This window comes from Sus scrofa, chromosome 16 (assembly GCF_054392235.1).
Source record: "Sus scrofa isolate SSC_HxYL_T2T_F1_AM1 chromosome 16, Sscrofa_HxYL_maternal_Yorkshire_Landrace_v2.0, whole genome shotgun sequence".
Classification (NCBI taxonomy): domain Eukaryota; kingdom Metazoa; phylum Chordata; class Mammalia; order Artiodactyla; family Suidae; genus Sus; species Sus scrofa.
In genome coordinates, this window is record NC_139398.1 from 16591582 (window position 1) to 16608780 (window position 17199).

The window sequence follows — 17199 nt, forward strand, 5'->3', positions numbered from 1 at the left end:
TCCTGAAAATGAAAATTGCTTTTTACAAATTCTTATTTCCATGTCCTGCCTGTATTTCTTTCCTCAAATGCCTTATCTGAATACATCTTTAACCTCAGTGTTTGCATGTTATTACTATATTAGCTAAAAGAATTAAGAGCAAGTAGTCTGGTTTGATGTGGAAGGAAATGGGGAAAAATGCTATTAAAGACCAAATATTAAAAATCTAAAGAATGTGACCTCGTAAATTATTTTATGTCAGATGAGGCCTTCCTAAAATAATTAGAAAAGGTACTGTTTCAGGTAGTTTTCCTGGCATATTGGCAAGTTTAATCAGCTTGCTTTTTTTAAAGTTGTTGAATGGATTTTTTTTTTAATGTTAAACAGTCTGAAAGAATCTAGTAATTGTGAAACCTTTCCTTGTTGCTACATTTTAAAATACAAAAATGGGACAGGTAATGATCTTTGTTAACCAGTGGATAGCCGGGAATCAGAAGCCATGGCACTTGTTTTTTAGCTCCATTCAAATTTTCTTCAGGCACTTTCTTCATTTATGCCTCATTATTCCATCTTTTAATATACTGTTGATTTTCAGCTCTTCTACCCACACAGAATTATGAGGTTTAGTTTCTAATAGTTCCCCTGAGTTAGTAGCATAATGTTAACAGTTTTGAAATTATTATCCTTGGGAAAATACTATTTTAATTGAACAAAGGAAATATGTTTAAAATACAAAATACAGGATATAGTATGCCATACTTTTGTAGATTTATAGTCTTAGTTTTCAGTGACACATTCATCTTATTTTGATGTGCAATCTTCCCAATTTTTTAAAAAAATAGTGGCTTTATAAATCAGTTTACTGGTGCCTAACAAAAAATTGCACACGAAAGTTTGAATTAAAAGAGATAAAATATATTTCCTTCTAACATGTCAAACATCAGACACATTACATTTCTATATCAGTTTTCAATGAAATATGTTCTAAAAGGCTGCTTAGTGGGTTGCTCCCCAGGTTAAAATGTGATATGACTAAGTTGTCTTGGCCTCAGCCCATTTCTGTTTCTGTGTTTTTCTTATTTTCTTGGTTTCTTCCTCAACTCCCCTTTGGCAGGTGGAACTTTCCTCTCAGCCTTATCTCTTACTCGGTTTTATCAAAAAACAAAAAAACAAAACAAAACAAAACCATACACTAAGGAAGGGGTTTGATTTCATTCAATTTTTCTCTATGTGACTTGAAGCCAGTGAATCATTTCTTTCATGGTTATTTGCATTTAAGTCTTAGAAGAAAGTACTGAAGAAAATGCTTTCTTCCTGATAACTAACCTTTGATTCTTAACAGGTGGAGGAAGCATATTTTAAATCTGAAAAAAAAAAGACTCTCTAATCCTTTAATAATCATATATTCAGTGCTTAAGATACATTATGATGAACAGGACAGGAACAAACATTCCAGTTCAAAAATATCTATCTCTATCCTGTGGAACAGAGAGGGTAGATCTGTAAAGAATTTTGTCTTTAAGAAACAGAGGCATATTTAAGAAGTCTCTGAAGATCTGAAAAATCAGCATATTTAACCTGGTTACAACTCTCAAGCTTACTCTGAGATCTTGTTCTCATCTGAATTTTGTCCTTCTTTTGACAAAAAAGGACCAAGGTCTGCATCCTCATTAGTTGCTTATTTTATTGAAAAAGTCATTATATTTTACCTCTGTGCTCATTTTCCCAGAGACCAAGAAGGGCGAGTGAGATTTAGATAATATTTAAGCGAGACACACTCAAGAACAAGAATAAAACTGTAAACATAGACTCTTTGTTTCCAAGGCAGAGTTATTATCTCATTAATTAAACATTTCTGATAGACAGATATGTTTCGGAAAGGTAAAGCATTCTACATGGGAAATGACTGTTGTAAATCAAAAATGAAATCTGAACTATTTGCAAACAGGAAAGCTCAGGACCTGTGTTCTCACCACTAGTTTAATTCTGCCCCCTTGTGTGTGCAGGATGCATTGAAATGGGGCCAATCAGTTTCAGAAGAAACAAGGCAGGAATATATCACAGACTGCATTAAAATCATGTGTAGGAAGAGAATCTCTCTTTAAAATCGGTATAAACTTTACACCGTGCGGTGAAAATGGTATTTTAAGAATCAACTGGTGCAACAGACCAAATGGTGAAAAAAAGGACGTGTGACTTTACAGCCATGTGATCCTGAGGATAACGCCCTGCCCATTACATTCTCCATTACGACTGTGCTTACCAAAAAGGAAAAAATATTTTTGACTTCAAATTCCAACTTATCAAAAGAATATTGGTTTTATTCCAATACATTCACTACAGCTACTTTAAATATCAAAAAATTCAAATTCTTATAACGTCAACTGACTTTTTACAGTAAAAATATTAGCAGTGTACTGAGGGATTTGTGATATATGTAGAAGTAAAATATATAACAATAGTAGGACAAAGATGGAAGAGGGTGTAAATGGAATTAAACTGTCGCGAGATCCCCAAACTATATGGGAAGTCATATAATATTAATTCAAAGTTGACTATGATAGGTCAAAGATGCATAATATGACCCCTGGAGCAATCACTAAAAATCATAATATATATATATATATATATAATCATATTATATATATATATATATATAAAGTTGCTATTACAAAGCCATGAAAGAATAGAATGGAATACTTAAAAAAACACTTGATCAATCCAATAGAGAGTAAAGATGATGATCAGCATAATAAAACAACAACACAAACAGAAAGAACAACTAGAAAGACATACAGTCTTTAAACACTAAACACAATTCTATTAATAATTGTATTAAATCTAAATGTGTAAAAAATTTTATGTAGAACACAGATTGTCAAAAAAATTGACTAAAGAAAAAAGCAATATTCAACTTCTGTTTATAAGAGATTCTCAATAAACATAAACAGATTGAATGGAAAATGTTCTAGCAAGCAAATTCTAAGCGTGAAAGCTCATGTGTCATATATCATCACAGAAAGTAGACTTCAAGGCAAGGTATGTATTACTAGAGGCAGAGAACATGATTTCACACTGAGCAAAGGGTCAATTCATCAAGAATATAAAACAATGCTAAATGTATACATGTAGTGACAGAGCTTAAAGATACACGAATAAAATTTATAGAACTGAGAGAAAAATTTAAAAGTCTACAATAATAATTAGATATACTAACACCACATTCTCAATAATAAATAAAACACATATACCAAAGAAAGCATTCAGATTCATAGAAAAAGTTCTAACATCCAAAGCATAATCAATAGGAATATTATACCCAACAACTATATAATACATATTCTTTCCAAATATACACAGAACATTTATCAAAACAGATATAGAACATATCTTGCTAAATATCAAAGGACTGAAACACATAATTTGTTATTAACTTTAGAGAATTGTTAGGAATCAACGATAAAATATATTCATAAAAATCACCAAATATTGAGAAATACAAATAATGAATGGATTAAAGAAGAAATCACAGGATGAATTGGAAAATATTTTGAATTAAATAATTTTTAAATTTTAGATTTTATCATTTTTAGGAATGTAAATTGTGATAATGCCCATTTTGAAGGTAAGACCATAAAAGTCCAGGCATGTCATCTTACCTGAGACATAGATTTGGAGTATTAGAAAAGCCTTTCTCTGTTACTTAGTGAAGGGTAATTCCACTTCGGAAGTAGTAATATAAATTCTCTACACATTACCTTGGAGTCATTGATTTATTAACATTTCCTTTGCCCACATGGAGAAGAGCAGGAATATGTCTGAGCCCTGCCACCAATCAAAACTTTTGGGGGTTACAGATGGCAGTTTCAATATAGGTACCATGATAACCATTCAGCTTGCAATATTTTTACATCTCATGGGAGACAACATTGAACATTTGAAATCCAGCTAGATTCAAGGTGGGGGCGGGGGGTTATAGACAAATTTTAAAGAATGCATGCTTGGTTATCAAACCTGAAAAGAATCTAATTCTAGTGACTATTCATAGCCTTCAACTTTATCTAACACATTTCTTCTAAATGGTTTTACTCTTTGGAATTCTCTTTCTTGTACCTAAACACCCCACCCTGTGTTTTCAGATGCCTTATATCAACATAACTTATTAGGAAGGCTTGTATATTCATGACTATTGACAAGCTTTCATTTGGTAAGAATAGTATCAGAAATACAAGGTCTAAAGGAAACTGACACTTAACAAAAGACTACAGGAAATCAGCCTTTAAGAAAAAATAAAGGGGGTTAATCTCCTATAGTTATCTTTCTTGATGCCTCTTTTGGTACCATATTATTTCAAAGCTGGATCTGATAAGATCACCTTTCAGATTTTTAAAAATATTCCCCCCCAAATTTATATACATACATTGTGTTTAATATTTTATGAGAGATCTCTGCCATTTTTTAAAAGGTGCAACTTTAACATCATTAATCACATTACTCTTTTTTTTTTTTTTTTTTTTTTTGGTCTTTTTGCCTTTTCTAGGGCCGCTCCTGCGGCATATGGAGATTCCCAGGCCAGGGGTCTAATCGGACCAGTCTAGACCCCTAATTGGACTAATCTGCTATGCCAGAGCCACAGCAACGTGGGATCCGAGCTGCGTCTGCAACCTACACCACAGCTCACAGCAATGCCAGATTCTCAACCCACTGAGCAAGGCCAGGGATCGAACCTGCACCCTCATCATTCCTAGTCAGATGTGTTAACCACTGCGCCATGACAGGAACTCCTACTCTTAGATCTAACAAGATTTTAATTGTCAGTATCTTCAGAATACCTGAAGCAACTTATATCTCTTGGTTTAGTAATAAATACTATATGTATCATGCCTTCTTTTGTAAAGCTACATTTTTTCCCCTTCAAACAGAATGTTCTTTCCCCTTGAAAATGCTATTTTTTTTGCACAGCCCAAGATACAATTAGTTTCTAAGATGCCAGTATCATTCTTGGAATAGCACAGTAACTTAGGTACTAGATTTGCTAATACGCTTTTTCCACTGTGACACTGTAGGGGAAATATTATTTTAAAGTAAGGTTTTTTTCATATATGGAAACTTCAGGAAGATTTTCACCTCTCAATGTTTAATTGTTATACATTTCAAGTCAGGTGGTATGATATCTCTTCTGCATTTTGTGACACATGAAAGTTCACCAGATAGAACCCTACATGTCTTTTGTATCTTGAAATAAGGGATGAAGGACCATACCACCCTTAGGTCTTAGTGTACCAAGAGACCAAATGTACTAGCAGGAAAATACAGGTCCACACTTCCGAGCAGGAGCCATTTAAATTTAGCCCATGATGATGAAGGTTCTTCATCCTACAATTGAGATTTCCAACCACATCAGAGAGATTAAGAGGAAGGGGAATGCTGAGTGACTCCTGGGGTGTTTGCTCACTGCTCTACACATTGTCCTTAGTGATGGGCTTTCTTTAATGGATGAGGGAAAACTAGCAACTGTGCTGTGACAATGGTTAGCAATACGTGATGTGACAGGCCCTGAGTAGGGATGGACCACCCATTGAGAAAAGTGATTCTCCGCAGAGAATAGAATATCAGTGCGTCAGTTCTATCTCCAAATGTGCTGTCCCTATGTTTAGGTAGCCAAGGATAAAATTATTTTAAGATAACAATGACTGTCTATAACATATAGGAGGTATTCAAACTTCTGCAAAGAGTTATAAAGTTTTCTGGTTGACACACATCCAGTAAAAACCCTTTGGAGATTATTTTCTATGTCACTTGAGGGGGTGATTCCCTTGAGGGGGTGATTCCTCTTGGAGCAGTTAAGGACATTGATTGATAGCTCTTGAACCAGAACTTTTTTACTATCCACAAATTACAGCTGGAGCTCAAGATTTATGAGCTAGGTTTGTGCAGTTTCAGTCTACAAGGCATTCTTATGGAGTGGCACAGCGGTGGTTTGTCAGCTCCTGAATCCAAGAGCTAATAAGCTGATAAATCGATGTGGATGAATTTGTAGAGTCTGGACCCATTATGGAGGGACTTCACTATGGAGGTCAGTGTCAGCAATTACTGAGTTTTGATAATGTCCCTGACAGGGGGGTCCAAGAACAAACTCCATAAATGCTAATCTCACAGATAACTGCATGACGTTCTTAGCGCCTTCAAGTTTTTGCTTAATCATCTTTTTAAATGGTTACCCTATGTGAAAATTGCAATGGGACTCTCTCCACCCTCTCCACACTCCTTACCTCCTTATGCTGCACTTTTTCCTCTATTTTTCATAGTACTTATTACCTTCTTATATACTATATATTTTATGGACTTATTTTGTTTATTTTAAAATTGTTCGTCTCAGAGTTCCCATAGTGGATCAGTGGTAATGAACCTGGCTAAGATCCATGAGAATGCCAATTTGATCCCTGGCCTTGATCAGTGGGTTAAGGATCTGGTGTTTCCATGAGCTGTAGTATAGGCTGCAGACTCAGCTCGGATCCCGCATTGCTGTGGCTGTGGCATAGGTCGGCAGCCAGCTGTAGCTCTGATTCGACCCCTATTCTGGGAATTTCCGTATGTCATGGTGTGGCCCTAAAAAGCAAAAAAATAAAAAAAATAAATAAATTGTTTGTCTCAATGGTAAGTTCCAGAGAGCAAAGATTATTGTTTTTTCCTGTTGTAATACCCAAGGACAGTGCCTTTTACGTAGTAGGTGTGCAAAAAAATATTTTTTGAATTAATGAAAATAACAGATTTTGTCTATTTCAATAAAACTTTAAAATAATTGTAACCCAACATTATGCAACACACAATTACATTAACCACACAAATTCCAGGGCCAGTATAGAGTCTAGAATCATTAGAAAACTTAAATGCCAATACAATCCTTGCCACCGGAGGGCCTTTAATTAATAATAGAAAATTTCAGCAACTTACCCTTTAATATTTTATCCGGAGCAAATTCCAAACTTTAATTTGCTGAAGATTTCAAACTCATCAAGGTTATGAGGAGTGCCTCTAGCAACTTCATGCATTTGTAATACATACTTTTAAAATAAATACTTTATCCTTAAGTTGAGCTTTTAAATTTCCAATTGGAATGCATGGTTTTTAAGAGAAATCACATTAGTACCAGGTCTTCTGATTGCTAATGTAATTGATATATTTCTACCAATTACTAAGTTTAAATAATGTTTCTTTGGAGGAAAATCCCTACTTTAAAATCCATGAAGATCAGTACACTTTGGCTAGGACAGAAGATGGGGTTAATGAAATTCTAACTTTTCTGGGAATTCTGAGTTTGTATTGGCAGATTTTAGAATTCTAAAGACTCTCTTGTATTTAAACATGTGTCAGTAATTTTCAGCTTTTTCTTAAAAACTCATATATATGATATATAAACACATACATATACATATACATACATGTGTAATATGTGCATGCATACATGTGCATGCATATTTAATATTAGGGATTTCATTGACATGAAAGTTTTCTGATGATTCTAGACTCTATATTGACCCTGGGATTTGTGTGGTTGATGTAATGAGATCATTTTTTCCATGACCAAGAGTCCCTTTAAAGGGGAAATTAAGTGTAAATCTTTAGAAGTGCCGTCTTTCTATTTTGTTCAAGAGTTTTAACAAATCTATAATTCTGTAATGGAAGTCTTTAAGGCTCTTGACCCAGGAATCTCTTGCTTAGGAAAAAAAGGCAAAAGCCAAAGATTTTAAGCAGCAGAAGAAATGCGAAATTTGATGATAGCCTTCTGTGAGCCAACCCACGTTGGGTGAGTTAAGGTTGGCGTTAGGATGGTCCCAGGTGAGCACTTAAGGCCTTGCATATTTCTGCTTATGCCCTGGGTGCAAGAGAGATGCCACCAGCAGAAAAACACCTTCCAGGAGAGAAAAGGACGAAGACCTTTACCTGCACATATACCTTCTTGGATGGCAGGGGCACTTCTGTGGAGAGGAGGCAGAGCCAGAATGGCAGGTCTCACCTCTGATGACCCCAGGTATCATTTCAGATCACTCAGGCTCTTCTTCATGCCTGGATATTTTCTCATACCTCTCTCCTTCTTGGGGCATTTACATTATTGTAATATTTTTGCTGGTGGAGAGTCTTGCCTCAATGTTGATAACTGCTGACTGATTTGTTCCAGCTGAAGATTTCTTTCTTTCTTTTTTGTCTTTTTGCCTCTTCTAGGGCTGCTCCCATGGCATATGGAGGTTTCCAGACTAGGGGTCTAATTGGAGCTATAGCCACCGGCCTACACCAGAGCCACAGCAACGCGGGATCCAAGCTGCGTCTGAAACCTGCACCACAGCTGATGGCAATGCCAGATCCCTAACCCTCTGAACAAACCCTCAACTTCATAGTTCCTAGTCAGATTCATTAACTACTGAGCCATGACAGGAACTCCAGTTTATTTCTTAAAATAAGACAACAGTGAAGATTGCCGCATCAGTCAGCTCTTCCTTTCATCAATGGTTTTTCTGTAGCATGCAGTGCTATTTTACAGCATTTTACCCACAGAAGAACTTTAAAAGTTGGAGTTAATCTTCTCAAACCTACCTGTTACTTTATGAAACTAAGATTATGGAATATTCTTTTTTTAAAAATGATTTTTATTTTTTCCATTATAGTTGGTTTATAGTGTTCTGTCAATTTTCTGCTGTACAGCAAAAGGACCAGTCACACACATATATACATTCTTTTTCACATCATCCTTCATCAGGCTCCATCTTAAGTGACTAGATATGGTCCCCAGTGCTATACAGCAGGATCTCATTGCTTATCCATTCCAAAGGCAGTATTCTAAATCCTTTGTTTTTGTCTCAACAATCATCACTGCATCTTCATCAGGAGCAGATCCCTTCTCAAGAAACCATTTTCGTTGCTCATCCCTAACAGCAATTCCTCATTTGTTAAAGTTTAATAATGAGATTGCAGCAATTATATCTCAGGTTCCACTTCTAGTTCTCTTGCTATTTCCACCACATCAGCAGTTACTCCCCCCACCCAAGGTCTTGAACCTCTCAATGTCATCCATGAGAATTAGCATCAACTTCTTACAAACTCCTGTTAATGCTGATATTTTGACCTCTTCCATGAATCACAAATGTACTTCATGGCACCTAGAATGGTGAATACTTTCCAGAAGTTTTTCAACTTATTTTGTCCAGATCCATGGGCAGAATCACCATCTACAATAGCTACAACCTTACAAAAGTATTAAATAATAAGGCTTGAAAGTCAAACTCCCTCCTCGACCTGTGGGCTGTAGAAAGGATGTTGTGTTAGCAGTCATGAAAACAGCATTACTCTCATTGTATAGTTCTGTCAGTGCATTGTCAATTAGCAATAATATTTTGAAAGGGATCTTTTTTCTGAGAAGTAGGTCTCAATAGTGGGTTGAAAATATTCAGTAAACCATGCTGCAAACAGATGTGCTGTCATCCCTGCTTTGTGGTTCCATTTAGAAAACACAGGCAGAGTAGATTTAGTGTAATTCTTAAGGGTCCTAAGATTTGCAGAATGGTAAATGAGCGCTGGCTTTAACTTAAAGTCATTAGCTGCATTAGCCCCTAACAAGAACATCAGCCTGTCCTTTGAAGCCAGGCACTGACTTCTCCTCTCTAGCTATGAAAGTCCTAGATGCCATCTTCTTCCAGTATGGGACTGTTTTGTCTACATTGAAAATCTGAATGCCATTTTCAGCAATGTGGATGGAACTAGAGACTGTCATACTAAGTGAAGTAAGTCAGAAAGAGAAAGACAAATATCATATGATATCATTTATATCTGCAATTTAATATACGGCACAAATGAACCTATCTATAGAAAAGAAACAAGTTCATGAACTTGGAGAACAGACATGTGGTTGCCAAGGGCAGGGGGAGGGAGTAGGATGGACTGGAAGTTTGGGGTTGGTAGATGCAAACAATTGCATTTGGAGTGGATAAGCAATGAGATCTTGCTGTACAACACAGGGAACCATATCTAGTCACTTGTGATGGAACATGATAGAGGATAATGTGAGAAAAAAAAATATATATATATGACTGGGCTACTTTGCTGTACAGCAGAAATTGACAGAACATTGTAAATCAGCTTAATAGAAAAAAAATAAAAATCTTAAACAAATTTTTAAAAAAGGAAAATCTATTGGTTAGTGTACCCACCTTCATAAATTTTCTTAACTAGAACTTCTGTTAACTTGCCCCAGCTTCTACATCAGCACTTGCTGCTTCACCTTGCATTTTACATTATAGAAACAACATTTCCCCTTAAACCTTAGCAACCAACCTCTGCCAGCTTCAAACTTGTCTTTTACACCTTCCTCACATCAATCAGCCTTCATAGGCTTTGGAGAGAGTTAAGGCCTTGCTCTGGAGTAGGCTTTGGCTTAAGGGAATGTTGTGGCTGATTTAATCTTCTATCCAGACCACTAAAACTTTGTCCATATTAGCAGTGAGGCTGTTTTGCTTTCCTAACATTTATGTGTTCACTGGGGTAGTAGCATTTTTGCTTTCTTTCAACCACTGTTCTTTTGCATCCATGTTCGCCTAACTCTTTGGGGCAAGAGGCCTCTCTTTCAGGCTATATAGACTTTCAGCATACTTTCCTCACTGAATTGTCTCTAGCTTTTGATTAAAAGTCAGAGATGTGGAGTTCCTGTTGTGGGGCAGCAGTAATGAACCTGACTACTATCCATGAAGTTGTGGGTTCCATCCCTGGCCTCGTTCAGTGGGATAAGGACCCTGTGTTGCTGTGAGCTGTGGTGTAGGTTGCAGATGTGGCTCACATCCTGAATTGCTGTGGCTGTGGTATAGGGCGGCAGCTAGAGCTCTGATTCAACCTCTAGTCTGGTAACTTCCATATCCTGTCAGTGTAGCCATTAAAAGAAAGAAAGAAAGAAAGAAAAGCAAAAAAGAAAAGAGACATGCAACTCCTCCTTTCACTTGAACACTTAGAGGCCACTATAGGGTTATTAAATGGCATATTTTGAATACTGTGGTATCTCAGGGAGTAGGGGAAGCCCAAGGAGAGAAAGAGAGAGCTGGGGGAGTGGCATGTTGGTAAAGCACACACAAAACATTTCTCCATTAATTTTGTTGTCTTATATGGGCACAGTTTGTGGTGCCCCAAAACAATTACCATAGAAGCATCAAAGATCACTGATCACAGATCAGTGTAACAAATATAATAATAATGGAAAAGTCTGAAATATTGTGAGAATTAACAAAATGTGACACAGTGACACAAAGTGAGCAAAGGCTGTCAGAAAAATGGTGCTCATAGATTTGCTTAATGTGGGATTGCCACGAACTTTCAATTTGTTAAAAAAAAAAAAGCAGTATCTGTGAAACTCATTAAAATGAGGTATGCCTACGCATGGAACTACTGTGCCATAACTAGGTCTGAGACATTGATTATGAGTTAAAAATGAGTTTAAATGATTCTCTGCTTGGTTTTATATCATTTGCTCTCATCCTTGCCCTGGGGAAATGATAGTAATAGCTGATTAAGATTTCAAAATGTTCTATTTCCTTCTGAGATTTGTAGTAAAGGAAAGGGACAAGCAAGCAAAAGCACTGCTTTGAGATCTACTCAGAGATCAAATCTGGAAAAAAACACACAATTGTGTGTTATAAACAGTTTAAATGCGGAAGAAAGGGTTGGGGGGAAACATCAATGTCTTCAGATTCTTTTAACACCTCAGGATTTTGAAAGTCTCCAACCAGGTAAAGCTTACATTTTTAAAGTCTGGTACAGAGCTCCCACTGTGGCACAATGGGATCAGCACTGTCTCTGGAGTGCTGGGATGCAGGTTCGAACCTTAGCCAGGCACAGTGGGTTAAGAATCCAGGGTTGCTGCAGCTGTGGCATAGGTTGAAACTGCAGCTCAAATCTGTTATCTGGCCTGGGAACTCCATATGGCATGTGGCAGCCAAAAAAAAAAAAAAGGAAAAAAGAAAAAAATGTTAGAGAGAAGGGGTTCTCACACTCTAGGTGGAGTGAGTGACGTCAACAAGGACAAAGACCCAGCAGTGAGGAAACACAGTGTGGCATCCACAAAGGAGAGCCTGCCTGGAATAGAGGTGCCATATTGGAGAAGAGAGTGGGGCTTGCTTGATACTGTTGACCTAACTAAGACTGCCAGATATTTCTCCAGCAAAGGTGGGTTTATTTGGGTCTGTAGAGAACTGCAGTTTGGGGTCTGCAGCCTTGGCAAGCCATAAGTCCCTTCAGAGCAAGGAAAGGCGAGTATGTTCATAGGAAAAGGAAGTTGGGAGAGTCATAGTAAACAAAGAGTCCATGGCTTTTTTATTGGCTGCGTCCTTGCCAGGAAAGTCTTTCTGCTTCTCGTTGGGCTCTGCAGGGTATGAGAGCTCCCCCTTCTGGCCTCCTAACTGTATGCAATTGGGGTTTCTGTTTATTATTTTTTATGGTACTGATTGAAGACGTCATGAATGAAACATAAACCATAAAATACGATTAGAATTACTGACATGTAGTAGGCATTTATATATGTTTATTACTGTGCTGAGCACTGTATTTTCATTTTTATTATCTTTTTTTTTACTGTACCATGCATGAAACTATACCCCATGACATCCTGATATAAGAAATTCCGCATTAAATAAAAAGTCCTCAGATCAATTTAAATTTGTTCCTGTGATATTGTGATTTATAATAGAAAAATCTATTTAGTCTTGATCTGGTTTCTGGTACAGAGCTCCTAAAACCCTTGGAATTTCCTAATTGATAAGAGACATGAAGGCGTCTTTCGTTATGTTAATGAGGTGATTTTGGACCTCACTTAAGGAGGTAGGCTGGTTGCCAGGAAGACCAACCCTGATTAGAGGGTTGGAACTTTCAGTCTCACCCCCTCCCTGTACCTCCGGAGTTGGGGGAGGAGTTGGAAAGTGCATTATTTGCCAATGGCCTATGATTTAATCAATTATGTCTATGTAATTAAACCTTCCTAAAAAAACCCCAAAAGGACTGGGTTCAAAGAGCTTCCGGGCTGGTGAGTTCTTGGAGATGCTGGAGGAGTGGCAGTGTTTGGAGAGGGCATTGAAGCACCCTCCCCCGCCCCAACCCCGCTTTCCCCATAACTTGCCTGTGTATCTTTTCCATCTGGCTGTTCCTGAGTTATATCATTTTATATATAATAAATCAGTAATCAGTAAGAGAAATATTTCTCTGAGTTCTGTGGGCTCCTCTAGCAAATTAATCAAACTCAAGGAAGGAGTCTCAGGAACTTCTGATTTATCACCCATCAGAAGTACAGGTGACAAACCGGACTTGTGACTGATGTCTGAAGTCCGAGGAGGGCATTGCCTTCTTGGAACCTCTAACCTATAGTCAGTGGGTCAGAAGCACCAGGTATGATTGGCATCTGAAATAAGGGGCTGGGGTGGTCTTGTAGGGCTGAACTCTTCAGCTTGGAATCTGATGCTATCTTGATTGAACTGAGTTGAGTTGTAAGACATGCAGCTGGTGTCTGAGAATTGCTTGGAGGTGTGGGAGACCCACCTGCAACACTGGAATTAGTACCAGAACACTCAGTTTAGTTCTCCATTCCTACTCGCTCAGCCGATGGAATATTATCTTTCTCTCTCTCTCTTTTTTTTTTTAGGGCCACACCCAGGGCATATGGAAGTTCCCAGGCTAAGGGTTGAATCAGAGCTACAGCTGCCAGCCTGCACCACAGCTCATAGCAATGCTGGATCCTTAACCCACTGAGTGAGGCCAGGGATAGAACCCACGTCCTTGTGTTCATTACCACTGAGCCACAACAGGAACTTTGGAATATTATCTCTGATTATGTTTAATAGGGAATTTCCTCTCCCTCAGACCATGCCTGAATCTCAGGCCAGAACATTTCAGAGATGAGTTTACCTTCATATACTTAGTTCTTAAGATCACAGGGTTCCTCGAAGGCAAGTGGCTCTATGTCAAGTGGGCATAAGTGAGCACCTGGCAGCTTTTCCCACTTAAAGTTCCAAGGCTCCTTCAAGCCACTTGGGGAAACCAGGCACTGGTTCTACTATTCACGAACCTGAAATGTCCCAGTAAACCATCTCCGGTGTCTCCAGAAGGGCTCTCAAAATCTCACTTTTCTAAGCTGGTCTACTTCCGCCTTCTGAGACGATGAGCCCATTTGGGGTGTGGGGTGTTAGGGATGCTTGGAAATTTCTGTTTTCATCTCTATGATTCAAAATTCTGAGGCAAGACATTCAGAACTCAAAACACAATGTCTCTCTAGCTCCTTGGGATATGAGATGGCTATCTTTTTTCTTCCCTTTAATGGTCTAGGTCAGGGAGCCCCCAAGCCCAAGTTGATATCTCAGTTATTATCCTGGAACATGTAACTGTCACGACAACCCTATGAGGTAATATTATAATGCTCATTAAGGAAGAAAAGGTTGAGGCTTAGTGAGGTTTTAGAAATATACCTAAGATTACATTGGTGGTGGGAATTCTGTCTAACTTCATGGTGAGAGACTCTCCAAACTATGTACATGGTTATTTAAATTTGATTTGATGGTTGACTTCAGTTCTTTGCCCATTCTGAGGCTCTTGTGCAAGTTTAAGAAAGCGGTCTTTAGGATGTTGTGGAGAACTGAGAGATTGGAGGTATGGAAACTTGAAGAGCCTGGTTCAGCAATCCACAACCTGAGCATTAACACTTGAAAGCATCATCGACAATGACCCCTTGATTAGAAGGACAGAAGAAAGGGAAATTGAGGAGACAAAGGCGGAGTTAGGTTTCAAAATCTATTTTCCCTACACTCCTGGATATCTTGTTAAAGTATTTAAGTTTCTCCTTACATACTTATTGTATAAAAGTCTACAGGGAGCAGTTAAAAATAAGATAATCCTATCATCATGCCCAAAAGCAATTTACTTAGAGTTATCATTGAATCTAAACATTAATCTTTCTGATGAACTTTGCATTCAGTTTGCCAGTGGAACAAGTCTTTTGGAGCTTTGATGAATATTATATTAAGTAGTAGGATTACACTATTAAGATTGTCCAGGTTGGAATGTGAAATGTTTTTCTATCTTTTCAATTTTTGTCTACGACTTTCAATAAAATTAATTTTTTTCTTTGTATCAAGCTTGCACATTGTTCCTGAAGTTAATTTCTATATAATTTACATTAACTAACATAGAAATGAGTTTTTTCATTATATTATCTAATTGATTATTGCTAGTGTAAAAGGAAGCTATTATTTTGGTATATTTCTCTTGCATTAGACAAGTAGTTCATAATAGATCTTGGGGATTTCAAGTTTTCATTATTTTGGCGGGTATTCTAGATGGATAAGTTATATAATTTGCAAATAATAATTACTTTCCAAGACTAATACCTTTTACCCTTTGCTAGTGTATTGGCAGGAAACACACTGTTGAAATATGGTGGTAGTTTCAAGACTTTTAAAACTTTATGACACGCAATACAAGTCTGATGAAACCAAACTATAAATTACTTAAAATTTCAAATTCTCGTTTTGGATTAAAATTGTTGAATAAAGGGCTGTAGTTTTGTTTATTCAACAAATCATAATTCTGAGGCAAATCACTTCTTTAAAGGAAAATCATCATGAATGGGAAATGACTGGATTCCACAGGATGTTAATATCTTCATGCGGCAACATCTTGGTACCCGAAATATTTAATAGATGACATATGGTTGAATGGTTCATTTCCAGAGCATTTTCTGGCTCGCTTGAACGCAGCTTTTGAAAATGTCTCCTTTGGGTTAAGGGTACACTGGGAAGTTTCTACTATTGAGAGCAGCAGTAAATATAACAGAGTTTGTTGTTACAGAGATTTGGAAATTGATTCACATTAGGTACTTATTTCAAGCCTGGGTATATGATGGTTTGCATTTATTCTTCGCCATGTACTAAAATAAAATGACATCACTAAAAATCATCTGAAAATCATTAGGATTGTGTCACTACTTGGATTCTGAGTAGGAACAAATAGGCATATTTGCAGGGAAAGTGACCAGAGGTAGTGCTAAGGAAACACTGAATATTGGAAGGGACCAAGATTTTTCAGTACTGGCTGAAGTGGAGTCATGTGCTCAGGGGAGGATGCTGGAGAAGTGAGCCCAGCGTGGTTACTGACCCTGGCTGGGAAATCAAACAGGTGTCCAAAATAAAAAAAAAAAAAAAAAAGGAAAGTTGGCTGTTAGATTGCAACAGGGATCGAATCCCATAACACACAAAAAAGAAGGTGTCATAACCAGCAAGACCAAACCTCCAAAGCTAATGTAAAATGGATGATTGGAACAATTGTGCCTGATGTCTTTTCTGTATATTGCCAAGCACATGTTTTAGTAGTGATCTTATGCAGTTACAAGTACCTCAGAATAAGCACCCAGGGGTTCTTATCTGATTGATTCTAAATATTTTCCTTGGTTTTAGATATGAACTCCTGAATAGGAGAGTAGCGATGGAGAGCAGAACTCTGGCTGGGAGTCTGCACAATGCCTTTCTTTTCTCCAAATTTTTCTTCCCAAAGAGATGTGTTTTGGAGAAAAATTGACATGAGCATGTTCAGATAAAATGGGGTGGATTATCCGATGGAACAACAGCAAAATGAATTAAGCATGCATAATAGATACTAAAGAAATAGCGAAAGCATGGAATTGAATAAATGATGGCATATGCCACGCAATCCTGCCTTCACTGAACTGGTGCTGTCAAGTACTTGGATATTGTCTATGAAATCTACCTTTTCTGATCTGTAGGAGGAAATGTGCATCTCACTCAAGTTTGGCCAATAAAATTCTGTTGAGTGGACATTGCTTTGGTATGAATTATATTTAAACAAAAGTATAAAAATATCACTTATCCAGAATACTAAAATTAGAATCTTCTGGCAAACACAATTAATTTGGTTATTTGAATATTGTGTATTCAGAACGCATACATTAAATAAAAATAGCATGATTTAGTCCATTTCTGGTACTCCACAAGAAGATCCTTCCTTTCCGGTAATAAACATTGCATAGCGGTATGTACAAAATCTGGTCATTGGTAATTTGATTTAACTGTCATTTGAATTTTAGGTGACTGAAAGTTTCAACCCATAATTCTGAATTAATTCCAGAGGCTCAAGAACTGTCCTTGAAAGAGAGAAAAACTTCAGTGACTTTGCTGTAAAAAAAAGTAT